This window comes from Lactuca saligna, chromosome 6 (genome assembly GCF_052625555.1).
Source record: "Lactuca saligna cultivar CGN05327 chromosome 6, ASM5262555v1, whole genome shotgun sequence".
NCBI lineage: Eukaryota > Viridiplantae > Streptophyta > Magnoliopsida > Asterales > Asteraceae > Lactuca > Lactuca saligna.
The window spans coordinates 159,360,108-159,375,959 of record NC_136422.1 but is presented as its reverse complement, the minus strand read 5'-3'; the positions used below and the strand labels follow the sequence as shown (position 1 = coordinate 159,375,959).

General features: G+C 33.6%; 1 pseudogene; it reads right to left on the bottom strand.

Annotated features, from left to right (window-relative positions):
• Nucleotides 1–5,626: 5,626 nt before the first annotated feature.
• On the bottom strand, nucleotides 5,627–13,024 carry LOC145003072 (riboflavin synthase pseudogene; annotated as a pseudogene).
• Nucleotides 13,025–15,852: the final 2,828 nt, after the last annotated feature.

The following is a 15,852-nucleotide window of genomic DNA, read 5'->3' as shown; positions in this document are numbered from 1 at the left end:
TCGATTCATCGACCTAATACACAAGGTTTAATAGAGTTGACCGGCTTGACTTGATGACTTGACTTGACTCAAGATTGACGATTGTCACAAATTGACCCGAATATGACGGTTGTCACAGGCGGAAGTGCAGAACCCCGATATGTTGGGGGAGGTTGGCCAGAGAGTCATGGGAAGCACCGAGGTGGTGCTAGAGACGACCGAGAGGATCCAGTAGGTTCGGAGCAGACTTCAGACTGCACAGAGTCGGCAGAAAAGCTACGCCGATAGACGTCGATCCGACTTGGAGTTCCAAGTCGGGGATATGGTCCTTGGAAAGTGTCGCCTTGGAAAGGTGTCATTCGATTCAGGAAGCGGGGCAAGTTGGGCCCAAGGTTCATCGGGCCGTTCAAGGTTGCAGCCCGGGTGGGCAAGGTGGCGTATAGGCTGGACCTGCCAGCCGAGCTCAGTCAGATCCACAGCACCTTTCATGTTTCGCAGCTGCGGAAGTGCCTGGTGGATGATTCAGCAGAAGTACCATTGGAGGATATTCAGGTTGACGACAGCTTGAATTACATTGAGCGCCCAGTCGCAATACTTGACAGAAAGACAAAGATGTTGAGAAACAAGAGGGTAGAACTAGTAAAGGTGCAATGGCAGCACCGTAAGGGTTCGGAATGGACTTGGGAACCGATGGACGAGATGATGGAGCATTACCCCGAGCTGTTTCAGGACCGGGCAGCAGACTTCGAGGACGAAGTCTAAAATAAGTGGGGGAGATTTGTAGCACCTGGTTTCCGGTATGTGAATTTTATTTGAGTATTGCCCAATTTTAGCCTTGGACTCGGCAAGTCACTAGGTCCGACTCGCCGAGTAGGAACGAGACGCAGGACACGTTTAAGTTGGCAACTCGGCGAGTCCATATCCTGGACTCAGCGAGTCACCGCTGTTGGATGAAACCCTAAGTTTCAGGGGTTTGCACCCTATTTAAACCCCATATCTGCCCCTTGCCAGCCCCCATTCACCCCCAGAGCTCCCAACCCTCGTCCTAAGCTTGTTCTTGTGTATTTGAGGCTCTTGTGTGCATTCTTGAAGGTTTTGAGGCAAGAAGGGGAAGGAGATCAAGAGAAAGGAGAGCCATCCAAGCATCATTGTGTTTTTCAGCTGTATCATTGAGGTATATCTCGTTTTTCCCCTGTTTCTATGCTTAAGATTTCATTTAAGGCACTCTTGAGCAATTCCTCAAGCTTGTTTGTGCTTAATGTTTCGTAATAAGTGGATTGGCCTTTAGATCTAGGCAAGATTGAGCTCCAGGAGCTCAGATCTGTTAGCTTTATGGCCCCATGTGGCTTGTTCATCCTAGATCTACCCTTTTGAGGCATTTTGAACCCTAAAATCCATATTAGTGAGTATCCACACGTAAAGTTGGAAACTTTACATGTGATTTGTGTCCTAGAAGTCCAGATCTATGAATGGCATGGACTGAGATCGAGTAAATCGGTGTATTTGGTGGATGCATGGCGACGACTCGACGAGTCGTATAGGTGACTCGGCGAGTCTGGTCGCGAGTCACCGAATTGGTCCCTTCATGATGTATCGAGTTGAGCCGTGAGTCACAGGGGGTGACTCGGTGAGTTGGGAGCTGAACTCACCCATGTTAGGACTCGGCGAGTCAATGCCCTGACTCGGCGAGTCCAAGGCAATCTTCATAGATCAAGAACAGACTCGGCGAGTTGTTCATACAACTCGGCGAGTCTTAGCATAAAGTGTTCTTCGGATGAAGATGAACTCGACGAGTTGTTCATACAACTCGGCGAGTAGGATGAAGAGGTTGAACGTCAGTTTAGAGGATGAACTCGTCGAGTCATAGCCCAACTCGACGAGTAGAATCAGGGACCCAGGACAATAGTTTGCTAGGGACTCGGCGAGTGGAGATCCACTCGGCGAGTCGGGTCAACTGAAAGTTGACTTCGATTTGACTTAGGGCTAGACCTGGGGTAAAATGGTCTTGTTACCCAAAGGACAGTTAGCAGTGTATGATTAAGTATATTGTGGGGAATTGCAGCCGGAGGACTCCCGGAGCAGCAGCAGTCAGTTAGTTCCCGATCAGTTCAGCAGCTACTTTGAGGTGAGTTACCTTCCAGTAGTGGTGGGCCTAAGGCCACAATGCCGGCCCACCAGTAGGGGACGTATGTTAGATGATTGTCTTTGTGATATCATCTAGGTTGCTATTACCTGTTATGTTATATGCTCTCATGATACGTTATATGCAATAGTAGTGGAGTTCGGTTGTTAGGACCGCAGGGTAGTCAGACACCCCAGAAACATCTGACCGTATGTGATGGTATGCTTGTATGTTGGCCTGTTATGTTATGCGATAGAGGTAGCGGGAGGGGACCAGTCCCCGAGGATCGGTTGTTAGGACCGATGGGTAGTCAGCACCCCAGAATGGCTTGACATGGGTAGTCAGCACCCCAGAATGGCTTGACACGGGTAGGACGGCACCCCAGAATGGCCTTATGGGTAGGTCGGCACCCCAGAATGGCCGTACCGGGTAGTTAGGCACCCCATAATAGCCTGGCAGTATTTATGTTATGTGTTTGCATGGTATGTGGTACGTTGGGGGAGCTCACTAAGCTTTGTGCTTACGGTTTCAGTTTTGGTTTCAGGTACCTCCTCAGCTAGGGGAAAGGAGCCGGTACGGTAGCAGCATGACACACACACACACTCTTCGGTTTCCGCATTAGGAGATTCACTGGGATTGTACTCTGATATTTGATGGATTGTATGGTTTGAATATTAAAACATGGTTTGCGATGTGTTATGGCGTGATCAAACAATACTTTTATTTATTAATGTTTTCTAAAAGTAATATTTTAAAACGAAATTTTTGGACATGAAAATTGGGTCGTTACACTCAAAAATTTAAAAGAGTAATCTCAAGTTCAAATCACATAAAATTTTATATTCTGATAAATAAATTTAAAAAAAAAAAAAAAAAAAAAAAAAAAAAAAAAAAAAAAAAAAGATTTCTTTAGAAAAAACCTAACTAAAATATTACTCATCTCTAACCAAACCTATCTCTATTTTTCCCGAATCAATATGTGCTTCTGGCTGCTTCCATATAAAAAATGTAAAGAAAATCAAAATTCTTTGCATCGGTCTTATTCAAATAATTTTCTATTCAACGGAACGTTTGTCAACATGGAGACTAGAAAAAGAATATACTTTTTAGGTTTTTGTGTAGTTTTGGATTATTAAAGTGGTTGTTTTATGTTTGTTTTGGTATTTAATATTTTAGACCTATCTAGTTACGAGATTTATTCAAAATATATTGTTGTTATATAAATTAAACAAGCAGAAAATCTTTTGACAAAAATGTTAATTTTAGAACAAACTAATAATATAACACATGTTATTTCGAATACATAAAGGGATAAAGAGTTTTAAACTATGACAAAATGAATGAACTAGACAAGCTACAAGCATTTTTTTCAAAAATTTTGATTTAAACCTAACTAGTAAATATTTTTCATAAATTATCTAATATTTTTCTATTTTTCTGGTTTAAACCTAAACATTCAACTTTCTTTTTTTTTTTTTTAAATTTTATGAAAACTTTTAAGTATGTCTTTTCCATTTGACAAAGTTAGCAGGTTCTTGATTAAGGGGGTGTTTTGTATAGCTTTTTACAGTCCAAAAGTCTTTTTTGGAAAAGAAAAAAAGCAAAAGATGTTTGGAAAAATTACTTTTAAAAACTACTTTTGAAGTTTTTATACAAGTAAAATGAACTTTTTAGAAAAATCAGGAAATTCTAACTTTTTGTAACTTTTCAAAAAGTACTTTTGAGCTTTGAAAAGCTAAGCCAAACACCCCCTAAATTTCATGTAGGCTTATACTTTTTTAATTTTTCACAAAAGACCAAGTATCATCTTTCACAAAATTACGACCTAACATTTTGGTATTTTTCGGTTTACCATAGTTTTTGTTCTACACTATTGAATGGTGATTTGATGATGATTTTATGGCTATTATGGTGCTTTGATGCTTTGATGATGACTTTATGAGGATTATGATGATTATGATGTTTAGCATGCTTAGACGACAATTTTCAATTTTATGAATGAGGTTCATGAACAAGATGACTTTGTATGGTTCGGTTACTTATAGGTTCATCACTTATGGACTTTTGTATGTTTCATGCCTCACGTCCCTTGCATGTCCATGGCCTCTTGTATGGTCCATGGATTATGATGATTACGATGATTATGATAGTTTGTATGTTTCATCCATCATATTTATTCATGCCTGTTTCATCCCTTATGTGCCATATCGCTCATGAAAAACTTATCTTGAATCATCAATGTCTTGGGTAAACCTGAAAAACCCTTGTTGAGTTCAAATCTTGATAATCTTAATAAGGTTGTTATGTTGTTAGATGCGAGTTCAAATCCTGTTAATCTTTTTTTTTTTTCAAACAAACTCAGGAAATATATTAAATTTAAAGGTCATAAGATTTAATTGTAGATAGATGTGTGGTTTTCATGTTTTTTTCTTTTGGTAAAATTCTACTTTGAAAGTAAAAAACACGAGACTAGCCGGTTCAAATTCACGACCTGAAATATAAATCCTGACACTATAACATATTCATGAATAAAAACCCAAAATTAATGCCTTTCATGGACTTATGTTCCATAAAAGGACATTCAGAGTTATGTGACATAGTAGAACAAAATATGATTTTTTAATAAATAACAAGTGATCTTTTATGTAACTAATTATACTAAGTAATAATTATTTCAAATTTGTATTGATTAAATTACTAAAAATAAAAGGGAAATTAACAAAACTAACCTTATTTTAAGTTAATGTTAAAGAGCTTAACCAAAAAATACATTTAAAAAAACAAAATCATAATTGATTATTACAGATTAAATTTATGTCACATTAAAAAAAATGATAATTTTTTTTCCAGTCATTCTGAATTCAAGATTGAAAAAAAAATGTTTTAGAATTTTAAAAACAAATTTAAAATCTGACAAACAAACTCAAAATTTCTTGAAAAAAATTTTGTTTTTACTAAAATCTAATAGAAATGAAAAAATATATATATATAAAAAATGGTGTATATATATAGGGCTATGTTGAAATGTGGATGAACATCTGAGAACGACTAAGAAAATATATTGTTTGATAATGTGAATACGTTCAACCTCACATGACCATTGTCATTATCTTTCATTATCACTAATTAAATCGTGACAAAATTGCAAAAATGGTCCTTGTGGTATGCACTTTTTTGGAGTTTTAGTCTAAATCCTGATTTTTTTGGATTAGTGGTCCTTTTGAGCTGGTCCTTCTGAATAGTGAAATGACTATAATACCCTTGGGATATTTGTTTCCATTTTTCTTTCGTTTCTTTTTAAATCTAATACTAATTTATTTATTTTAATAATTAAAAAAATAACAAGATGCCCACACACACACACACTCTCTCCCCCCCTCCCTCTCTACCTCTCTCTCTCTCTCTCTCTCTCTCCTAAATTATCATACACTTGGAGGTCCGACAAACACAATATAATTCTATTTGAATGAAACTCACACACTTGTTACACAAAACAAACATTGCATATCATATTCAAACTACAACCTAGAAAGAAAATGGAGCACTTGATCTTCTTGATTCTATACTCTGTACAAATCCACTGCTAAGAAGCCTCTCTACATATTTCCCCAATATATCCACTTCAAGATTCACCTTCTGTCCAATTTTTTTAGTGGAATCACAACTTTATGTTGTGTATACTCCACCAACAGGAAATTGAAACACTCCTCTTCATCAAACATATCCACCACTATCAAACTAGTTCCATCCACCGCAATGAACCCATTGGCCACTATAAAATTTAAAATCTCCAGCGACGTCTTCACCTTAATCCACAACGAATCCCCTTCCACCTTCATTGAAACAATCTCCCATGTTCCATCCACATGCCCCTGCACGAAATGTCCACCCATTTGTGTCGATGGTTGCACAGCTCTCTCCAAATTAACAACTACACCCTTTTCCAATTCGATTAACGAATGTTTCAAGAGCCAACCCGACCTTGAATTCCAATCGCTCGGAGCTGAATTTTGTGACTGTTAAACAAGTGTCATTTACTACTATTTTGTCACCGAGGTTGACATCTTCGAGGACGATCAGCGAATGGATTACCATGTCGAGTGATTCGTCGAAACCTAGTTCCCTGACTTTTCCCATTTCTTCCATGATTCCGGTGAAGAGGCATGTTATCTGGTTTCTTCGGTTGGGTTTTAGGGTAAGTGGTTTTGGTGTTTGCGATTTGAAGATGAGAGATGAAGGGAGTTTAGGTTTGAGATTAGTAGAGAGTTGTAAATTGCAAATTTGGGGATCGAGGTTTATGAAATCTTCAACTGGTTAATCCGTGTGAGAGAGAGAGAGAGAGATGTGGGCCCAAATTATTTATTTATTTATTTTTCATTTAAATTAAATAGAAAAAACATAAAAAAAATATATCAGAAGGGCATTACAGTCATTTCAATTTTACGAGGGACCAAATTTACGTACAAACATGTTCAAAAGGACCATGAATCCAAAAAAGTTGGGGTTTGGACTACAACCCCAAAAAAATGCATACCACAGAGACCATATTTGCAATTTTGTCTTAAATTGTCTATAAGAGTTTATATATATATATATATATATATATATATATATATATATATATATATATATATATATATATATATATATATATATATATATATATATATATATATATATATATATATATATATATCAAGGGCGGCTCAACTACTTTGGGGCTCTAAGCAAACCAAAAATTTGGGGCCCATGACATTTATTATACTTAATATTATAAACTCTCATCTTTTATTCGGGTTTGGGATTGACATTAATAAACTAAAAAATTATACTTGCTGCCTTGATATTTGAAAATAGAACTAGAAGATAAATGGAAAGCTCAAATCTAGAAAACTGAAAAATGTAATCTGTTGTAATCAATGAAAAATATCAATGGAATCAAAAATCACATAACTAAAAAAAATAAAAACAGAAAAGCTAACCCTAATCAAGTAATCAAATGACAACAGATAATGGAGAAAAAAAAGTGAAAAGTGAAAAAATTCCACATACCGATTTAGTAACAGCATTAAATCAGGAGAAGGAGGAGTGTTTTAGTCGTTCAGATGTTCAAGTATCGACAAGAAGAAGAGCAGAATTGCTAATCAGAGTCTGATAATTTTGAGCAGCCCCTAAGAAGAAGAGAACTGTGATTGTCGCTTGTAGAAGAATAAACGGATTGTGAGATGTGTGCAGCGAACAACAATTCAACAAATATAGATCGGACTGTATTGGATATATAGGTTAAGTGGGCCCCTCTAGAAGTGGGGGCCCTAAGCCCTAACTTTATTTATAAACACATAAAGCCGGCCCTAATATATATATATATATATATATATATATATATATATATATATATATATATATATATATATATATATATATATATATGGAAAATTGCAATAAAGTCCCTATATATTGGACTCATAATCGATTTAGTTCTTATATATATTTTTATTCAATTAAGTCCCGAATATCGGTAATCGTATTTAATTTAACCCTTTGACTCGGTCAACAGGTCATCCAACTTTCAAAAACTATATATTTTTGGCCCAGATTTCAAAATTTATTGCAAATTTGGTCCAAAAATTACACTTTTGGCCTAGATTTTAATTTTTTTTACAAATTTGGTACACAATTTACCCTTTTTGCCCAAATTTTAGAGTTTTATTATGAATTCATCCCAACTTTAGTTTTCTTTCCAACTTTTTTTTCTCAAAAATTTGTTTCTAATATGTTTTTTCTTTATAAACTCATATTTATACAAAAGAAACATATTTTCACATAAAAATCTTATTTTTTCTATATAAAACCTTTTTTTAAAATTTTTTTTGTATATGAAATATCTACTTATAAAAATAGGTTTGGATTATTTGTGTGATTTCACTTAAAAAATCAATTAAGAAATTAAAAGTAACCCGAAATTATACTATCAAATTATAGTTTGTCAAAACCTAGTTACACTCATTTTAATATTATTTATTTGTTCTTTAATCACATTTATAGGACAAATAATGTCACTTCTTAATTGTAGTTCATAGAAAAAAAACATTTTATTAAAAAATTCTGACATCATGTTTTTGAGTAGGTTGTGATACTTTCCTTAAGCATGTTTTAGGTGTTTGAGTAATTTTTTTAGCCAAACTCAGGTGTAAATTCTTTAGAACTTTAGTTAAGGTATTCTATTGTGTTGTTTATAGTTATTACAGACATTAAAAAGGAAAAGAAATACAAGATTATAAATAACCCAAGTAAGAAGAGGTTGAATGACAATAAAAAATCACAAACTAGTTCGGACACGTGCCATGAATGGATATTTTTTATTTAGATAATATATTTATTAAAAAGTTATAAAAAATATTTCAGAGTTATGATTTTAAGTTTTTTCTTAAAAAAATTCTTACAAATAAAATATAATATTAATATATTATATATATTTTAAACTTTCATATTTATAACTAGTTTAAACTTTCCTATAAATGTGATTAAAGAACAAATAATCGAAACCTATTTTTATAATTTAGGGTTACTTTTAATTTCTTAATTGACTTTTTAAGAGAAATCAAACAAATAATCCAAACCTATTTTTATAATTAGATATTTCATATACAAAAAAGCTTTTAAAAAAAGTTTTTATTTAGAAAAAATAAGATTTTTATGTGAAAATATGTTTTTATTAAGATAAATATGATTTTGTAAGGAAAAAGCATATTAGAAACAAATTTTTGAGAAAAAAGTTGTAAAAAAACTAAAGTTAGAAAGAATTCATAATAAAATTCTAAAATTTGGCAAAAAAAAAAAGTAAATTTTGGATCAAATTTGTAAAATAATTTAAAATCTCGGCCAAAAGTGTAAATTTTGGACCACGTATGTAATAAAATTTTAAATCTGGACCAAAAATGTAATTTTTGAAAGTTGGATGACCTGTTGACCGGATTAAAGGATTAAATTGTATACGATTACCGGTATTTGAGACTTAATTGAATAAAAAATATATATAGACTAAATCGATTATGAGGTCAATATGTAGGGATTTTATTGTGGTTTTCCTATATATATATATATATATATATATATATATATATATATATATATATATATATGTATGTATGTATGTATGTATATATATATATATATACTAGCAGTGCACCAGCGCAAAGCGGCGGGGCGTGTAAATTCTTTTAGTGATATGTTTCCTCTACAAAAATGTTATGTTACAAAAGAAAGTACACGTCGAAGACAAAATAATCAAACTATGGTGTTATTTGAGAAATGAAGTCATTTTTTGTTCCTGGACGGTGGACTTTATAGTAGAGGAGGGAGCAAAGAGGTATATTTGAAGGGATATTTGAATCAACATGCTAAATTTAAGGATATCTAAAAGGGTTCAAAATTTGAATGAATCCGAGATTTGAGGAAACCATATCAAATTGTTGAGAAATATAAGGAGATTTGATGATAAATATTTGAATTCAAAATATGGTTAAAATTTAATATTATTTTATTAATGATTACTTGTACTATCAGCTTCATCATTTGGACGTCTTAAAAAAATATTATTATTATAATCAATCTATTTTTAGAAATAGTTAGATTTCTTTTATAAGATAGTAAAGATATATATATATATATATATATATATATATATATATATATATATATATATATATAATTTTATTTCTGTTAGAATGTATTATTGATAATCGTATTCTGTAAGAAAGAAAATGAGTGAAAAACGATAAATACGAAAAAAATAATAATAATAATAATAATACATGATAATGATGATAGTTGCGTTAAGTTACGAAACATCCTATTCATTTAATTATTTTTATATAATAACATTGTCTACATACACATATAAGAAACATATTTAACTTTATCAATCTAAAAGGAATCATTCCTACAAAGAAAATTTTAAAAACACATAAATGACAGAACCAAATCATTTTGATTAACTCTAATAGTTTTTTTTTTCCCGTTAATATTAAAAAGAAGAAGATAATTGAACGTGAGTGAAAATAGTTTTGATGCTTAAAAGTGAGTGAAAAGTAAAAGATAAATATGTGTGTAAGAAAAGTTTAGTTGTCTTTTAGCTGGATTTTCTATCCTTTTAAGGTTTTAAAGGGACAAAGCCTGGTGGTCTGAAGTCTGAACCCCACCCCATGGCCCATGGCTCCGTTCTCAGGCCCTGGCTCTGTTTTTGGAAGCAAACCTCCACCACCACCTGCTTCATTGCTTTCTTTACCACTTGTCTTGGAGACAATATCAATTTTACTCTATTATTCAAATAATAACCATTTTTTTTATACCTTTTATTTTAATTAAATCAATCTTCAATTTTATACGTGATTCCATTTTCGATGTTTAATTTCTTTTATTTATAATAGGTAAAATGAATAGAATTTAGCTAGTCAGTTGAAAAGATCGAACATTTTGATAGAATGATAGTTGGCCCAAAAGACGTTTTTAATAGATTGTTTGATGTTAAAAGGGTCTGTTGCTGTTGCTATTTCTGTTGTTATTTGATGTTAAAAGTAACAGATGATATAAATATGCGTGCTTGAGATTTGAGAATGCTTGTTTGTTTCTTTCTTGAATTGTCACTTTGTTGTTGTATCAAAGTTCAAAACCATGCCTCCTTTCAAGATTTTATTCTTTCAATTCAACCCACGTATATATATTATATACGTTCTTCAACTTCCTCAAACTAATCACAAAGATTCCAGTACTTAACATCTCTCTCTCTCTCTCTCTCTCTCTCTCTCTCTCTCTCTCTCTCTCTCTCTCTCTCTCTCTCTCTCTCTCTCATACAGAACTTTAGAGGGTTGCTGATCACAAGGGTAATGATTTTAGAATAATAATACCCATCATCAACATCATCATGATCATTCTCCCCACACCTTCTTTTTCCTTTCCTTTTTCTCTTTTTAAGAAGTAATATTTAAAACTATTTCCCTAATAGTTAATGGTATATAATCACTCTCTTTTTTATATAAAATGATGTAATTTTACATTATTCAGTATTATAAAATTAGTTATAGTCAAATGCATAATTGAGTGAAAATATATACGTCAAATATTTTTATATATTATACATTTTAATAGGAAGTTAAGACGTTTATGAGACTAAAAGTAATATTTTCAATGCTTTGTAATATTTCTTGTGAAACAAAGTGGAACTAACACAAGACTAAGGTTCTATTTGTTTTTTTGAAACAAAAATTCATAAAGTTTGCGGACCACCGCTGCAACCCTCTACAATAGAAGAGGTTAAACAAACGGCTGCAAACTGTAATAAGAAGCGTGTTTGTTTTTTTAACATCTGCATGCTGCTGTAGATATTAAAAAATTAAAATAAACTGATTTTTAAAATAGTTTTTAATACCGAAAATATAATAATGTATAACATTTCGGCAAAAATTTATGATATTTTAGCAAAAAAAAATGATATTTTAACAAAAAAAAATTAAAGATATTTTAACATAAAGTAATGATATTTAATCAATAAATTATTATTATTCAATATAAAAAAAGAAAAAATTTTCAATAAGAATAAACAAAAAAACGTAAAAAAAAATGTGAAATAAAATTTTAGTAATATATAATCAATATTTTAGCAAGAAAAAAAGAAGAAGAAAGGGTTGGAAGAGGTAGGAAGAGGCAAAACAAGTGCTGCGCCAAGAAGAACACACACATAGGTTTTTTAATCCAAAGACTTCTGAAAAACAAACAACTGCGAGATGAAAAGTGTTGCGCGTGTGCTGCGTTACGCAGTAATAAGAGGCCCGAACAGGTTTTTTTTTCAAAAAACAAACAACACCTAACACAATACGAGTCACCTACAATAATTTGTCATCATCAAATCCATTTACACAAAATGGGGCTAACACAAGACTATAAATCTTCTACAAAATTGATATTTACCAACATGTATAGCATCCATGATGTATTTGGATACAATTAAGGTGTACCAAAATGTCATTTTGGGATGATGTTACATGTGGATCGTCTCAATTGTCTACTTCCTATATGTTTTTTCAGTATGTTAAGGTGCTTATAGAATTTTAACTTCTAGGAAATTTTCTTGGAATTAGAAATCAAGCTGAGCATTTCCTCCCATTTAGTATATCAATGTTGTCATACACTATAAAATTTAATTATCTTAGTAAGTGTGTCTCATATCCCCCTCTTTGAGGTGAACCCTGAGATAGGTTCATTTCTAGAATTGACCTCGTGCTTTTTCAGAAATGGTTCATGGGATTTGGATTGATTGAGATAGTCATCATCATCTTGCATTTCTTTAAGAAGGTTTTCACATAGCTAGAAAGCCTCTGATTGAATTCTATTATGTGATATATTTCCCATGAATCATTTTCATTATAATTGTCAAAATATATACACGACATACAATAGAATACAAAAGGCCTTGGGCCAAATAATGGGCTGAATACATAACTACATAAAACATATATATTAACACCCCCATAATCGTAACGGGAGGCGCAGGTCAGACGTTTAGACCGGATCGTAAGTCAAGGAACAGTGTAGATGGGAAACCTTTAGTACAGATGTCGGCATAGTGAGACGTTGTTGGAGCATGTAAAACAAAAACATCTCTAATGGCGACTTTATCTCTAACAAAGTGGATGTCAATCTCAGTGTGCTTCGTGTGTTGATGTTGAATCGGATTGGTGGACATGTAAACGGTACCAATATTATCACAATAAATGATTGTGGCCTTAGTTGGTGGGCAGTGAAGCTCTCTGAGAAGATTTTGTAACCATTATGTCTGTACATTTGTATTAGAAACATCTCTGTATTATGCTTCAACACTAGAGCAGGAAATGTTGGATTGGTGTTTAGACGACCAAGATATAACATTATTGTCCAGAAAAACACAATAGCTAGATGTCAATCTAAGCGATACATGACACACCCCATACCGCATTAGAGTATGCAATAAGATCCCGTGAAGAAGAGGTATAGGGTTGGATGACATGATCCATGGTGCCTCCAAGATAGTGAAGAATATGCTTCAATGCATGTAAGTGAGGCTCTTGAGGGTTGTGCATATATAAATAGATTTGCTAAACCATAAAAGCAATGTCTAGGTAACTGAAAGTGAGGTACTGAAGAGCTCTAGCAAGACTCTGGTAAAGAGTTGGGTTAGCAACGAGAGAACCTGTGGAACCTAACTTATCCTGTGTGTCGAATGGAGTGGGAACGGGTTGCAAGACATCATTTGAGCCATGTAAAGAATATCTAAAACATATTTATTTTGATTGAGAAACATGTCGGTCCTGGTGTGCTAAATGGAGATATCAAGAAAATAATTAAGATGTCCCATATTAGTCATGGCGAATTAAGTACGGAGAGATGTAATAAGCTGCTGGAGTAGAGCTTGGGATTAAGTTGTAAGCACAATATCATCAACATAAAGTAGTAGATATGCAAAAGTATGTTCGACCTGATAAATAAAAAGAGAGGAGTCATAATGACTCAGTGAGAAACCGATCTGAATAGCAAAGTGAGCAAAACACTGGTACCATGCTCTAGGGGCTTGTTTCAAGTCATATAGGGACTTTTAGAAAAGGCATACATAATTAGGATGAGATGAGTCATAGAATCCTGAGGGCTGGTGCATGTACATAGTCTCCTGCAACTGACCAAGAAGAAAAGCGTTCTTCACATCAAGTTGATGAATAGGCCAGTGATGAGAAAGACTGAGAACGATACGAATAGTTACCGGTTTTACAATCAGATTAATGTTTCATCACAATTAATACTCAACCGTTGGATTTTGCCATTAGCCACCAAGTGAGCCTTATACTTGTTAAGGGAACCATCTGCATTTTGCTTCTTCTTAAATAACCAAATCGATCTAATAATATTAACCCCCTTGTAGTTGTGGAGCAAGAGTCCATGTATTATTGTTCATTAAAGCATCATACTCTTCTTGCATCGCAGAAAGCCAGTTATGATCATCTAAAGCATGTAAATAAGATTGGGTAAGGGATGAATAAGATTGGGTTAGAAGATTAAGGTAGGCAACAGCTTTGGAAATCCTGCGATTGGCCCGTATGGTCATCGAGTGGGAAGGAGTGGAGGATATGAAACTATGAGGGGAGGGCCTGCCAAAGAAGGAGTAACCGAGACCGTGGGAGCAATGGTAGGAGATGACGAAGTGGTTGGTGGGGGCAAATGACATGGAATTAACTGGGGTAACAATCGAGGCAGCGACATCACCGGAGGGATGGGAGGTGCAAAATTTTTGAGCCACATGGAGTGATCAGAAAATTCTTCAAGAAAATCATACGATGAGGGTTATTAGTGTTGGATTAGTGTCTAAGTCCATAACTATTTTGGTATGTACTTGACCCGATGGTGCATGGTCCTTTTGGGTTGCCTTCACCAAAGCAACTTGATAGGATGAATTATGGAGAGTAAGGATTAAATATGATTTATTAATATATTATGGGAATAATATATTAAAGGAGAAATCATATTGTTTAATTAATATTAGTCAATAATTAATTGGTAATTAGTTTTGTGACTAAAAGAGATTAATTAAACTTAAGGGACTGGAATTGTAATTATAAGATAATTATAATTTGGGCCATGGATTGCCTTGTATCAAGGGTTGGACGAATTCTATGGGGAAGCCCATAAGGAAATCGTCCAAGGGCTTGATTAAGAGGAGTCTATGGGTTGCTTAGGGCTTAAGCATCCAAATTAGGGTTTCCTTGTTAGATAACCCTAATAGCCCAACTATATAAAGACCCCTAAAGGCTCAAAAACGTGGCTAAGGTTCTTGTAAGGGTTTACACACGTTATTGGCAGCCTCCATCCTCTCTCCTCTTCATCCTCTTGCTTATGGTGTTTGTGAGCCATTAGAGGAGTGACACTTGTGACTCTAAGCCTTCCAAAGTCAATTCAAGGAGGAATTGGGGTTGTTATTGCTACATAACAATCAAGGTAACACTATAAACTTATTCTTATGTTAATATGATTATATGTATGCTAGAATTAGGGTTTATAGTCTTGGATTCAAAGCATGTACAATAGAGAAACCTAGATCCAAGCATTAGGGTTTGTATGAGCACATAGGATGTCTTATGACCAAAACCCAACAGTGGTATCAGAGCCTAGATTGGTTTCAATTGTATTGATGCATATTTGAGCGAAATAAGCACTGAAAATCAATTTTTTGAGTTTCTGAATGTTTGACTCGCCGAGTCACTTGGTGAACTCGCCGAGTCAGCTGTACTCGACGAGTCCAGGTCCAGACTCGACGAGTCAAAGGGTCTGACAGCTCAGATTCGCGATTTTCTTCCTGTTTTGGTTTTGGATAATTACCATAAACTTGTTTTTGTGATAAAATCCGAATTTTTTCATTATTATGTGATTATCCTTACCAAAATAGAAGATAATTGTCAAAATTTAGATAATCACTTGTTTTATTAGATAAAGTTTGATTATTTGTAATTTAGATTTGAATTATCTTGTGAAATAGTTTCAATTTATCCCTTTAGGTTTTATAGTTTAAATTTGAACCCCAAAAGTTTTGTTGTTTTGAAATTTAAATAGTTAAAACCCTAATGTTTTGAAAGGTTTCAAAACTTGCTCTCAAGTTTTGGAATTTAAAGGTTGATTAAAAGGTTAATTAGAAATGTTAAATTCTAAAACTCTAGTAATGTTTTGAAAAGTTC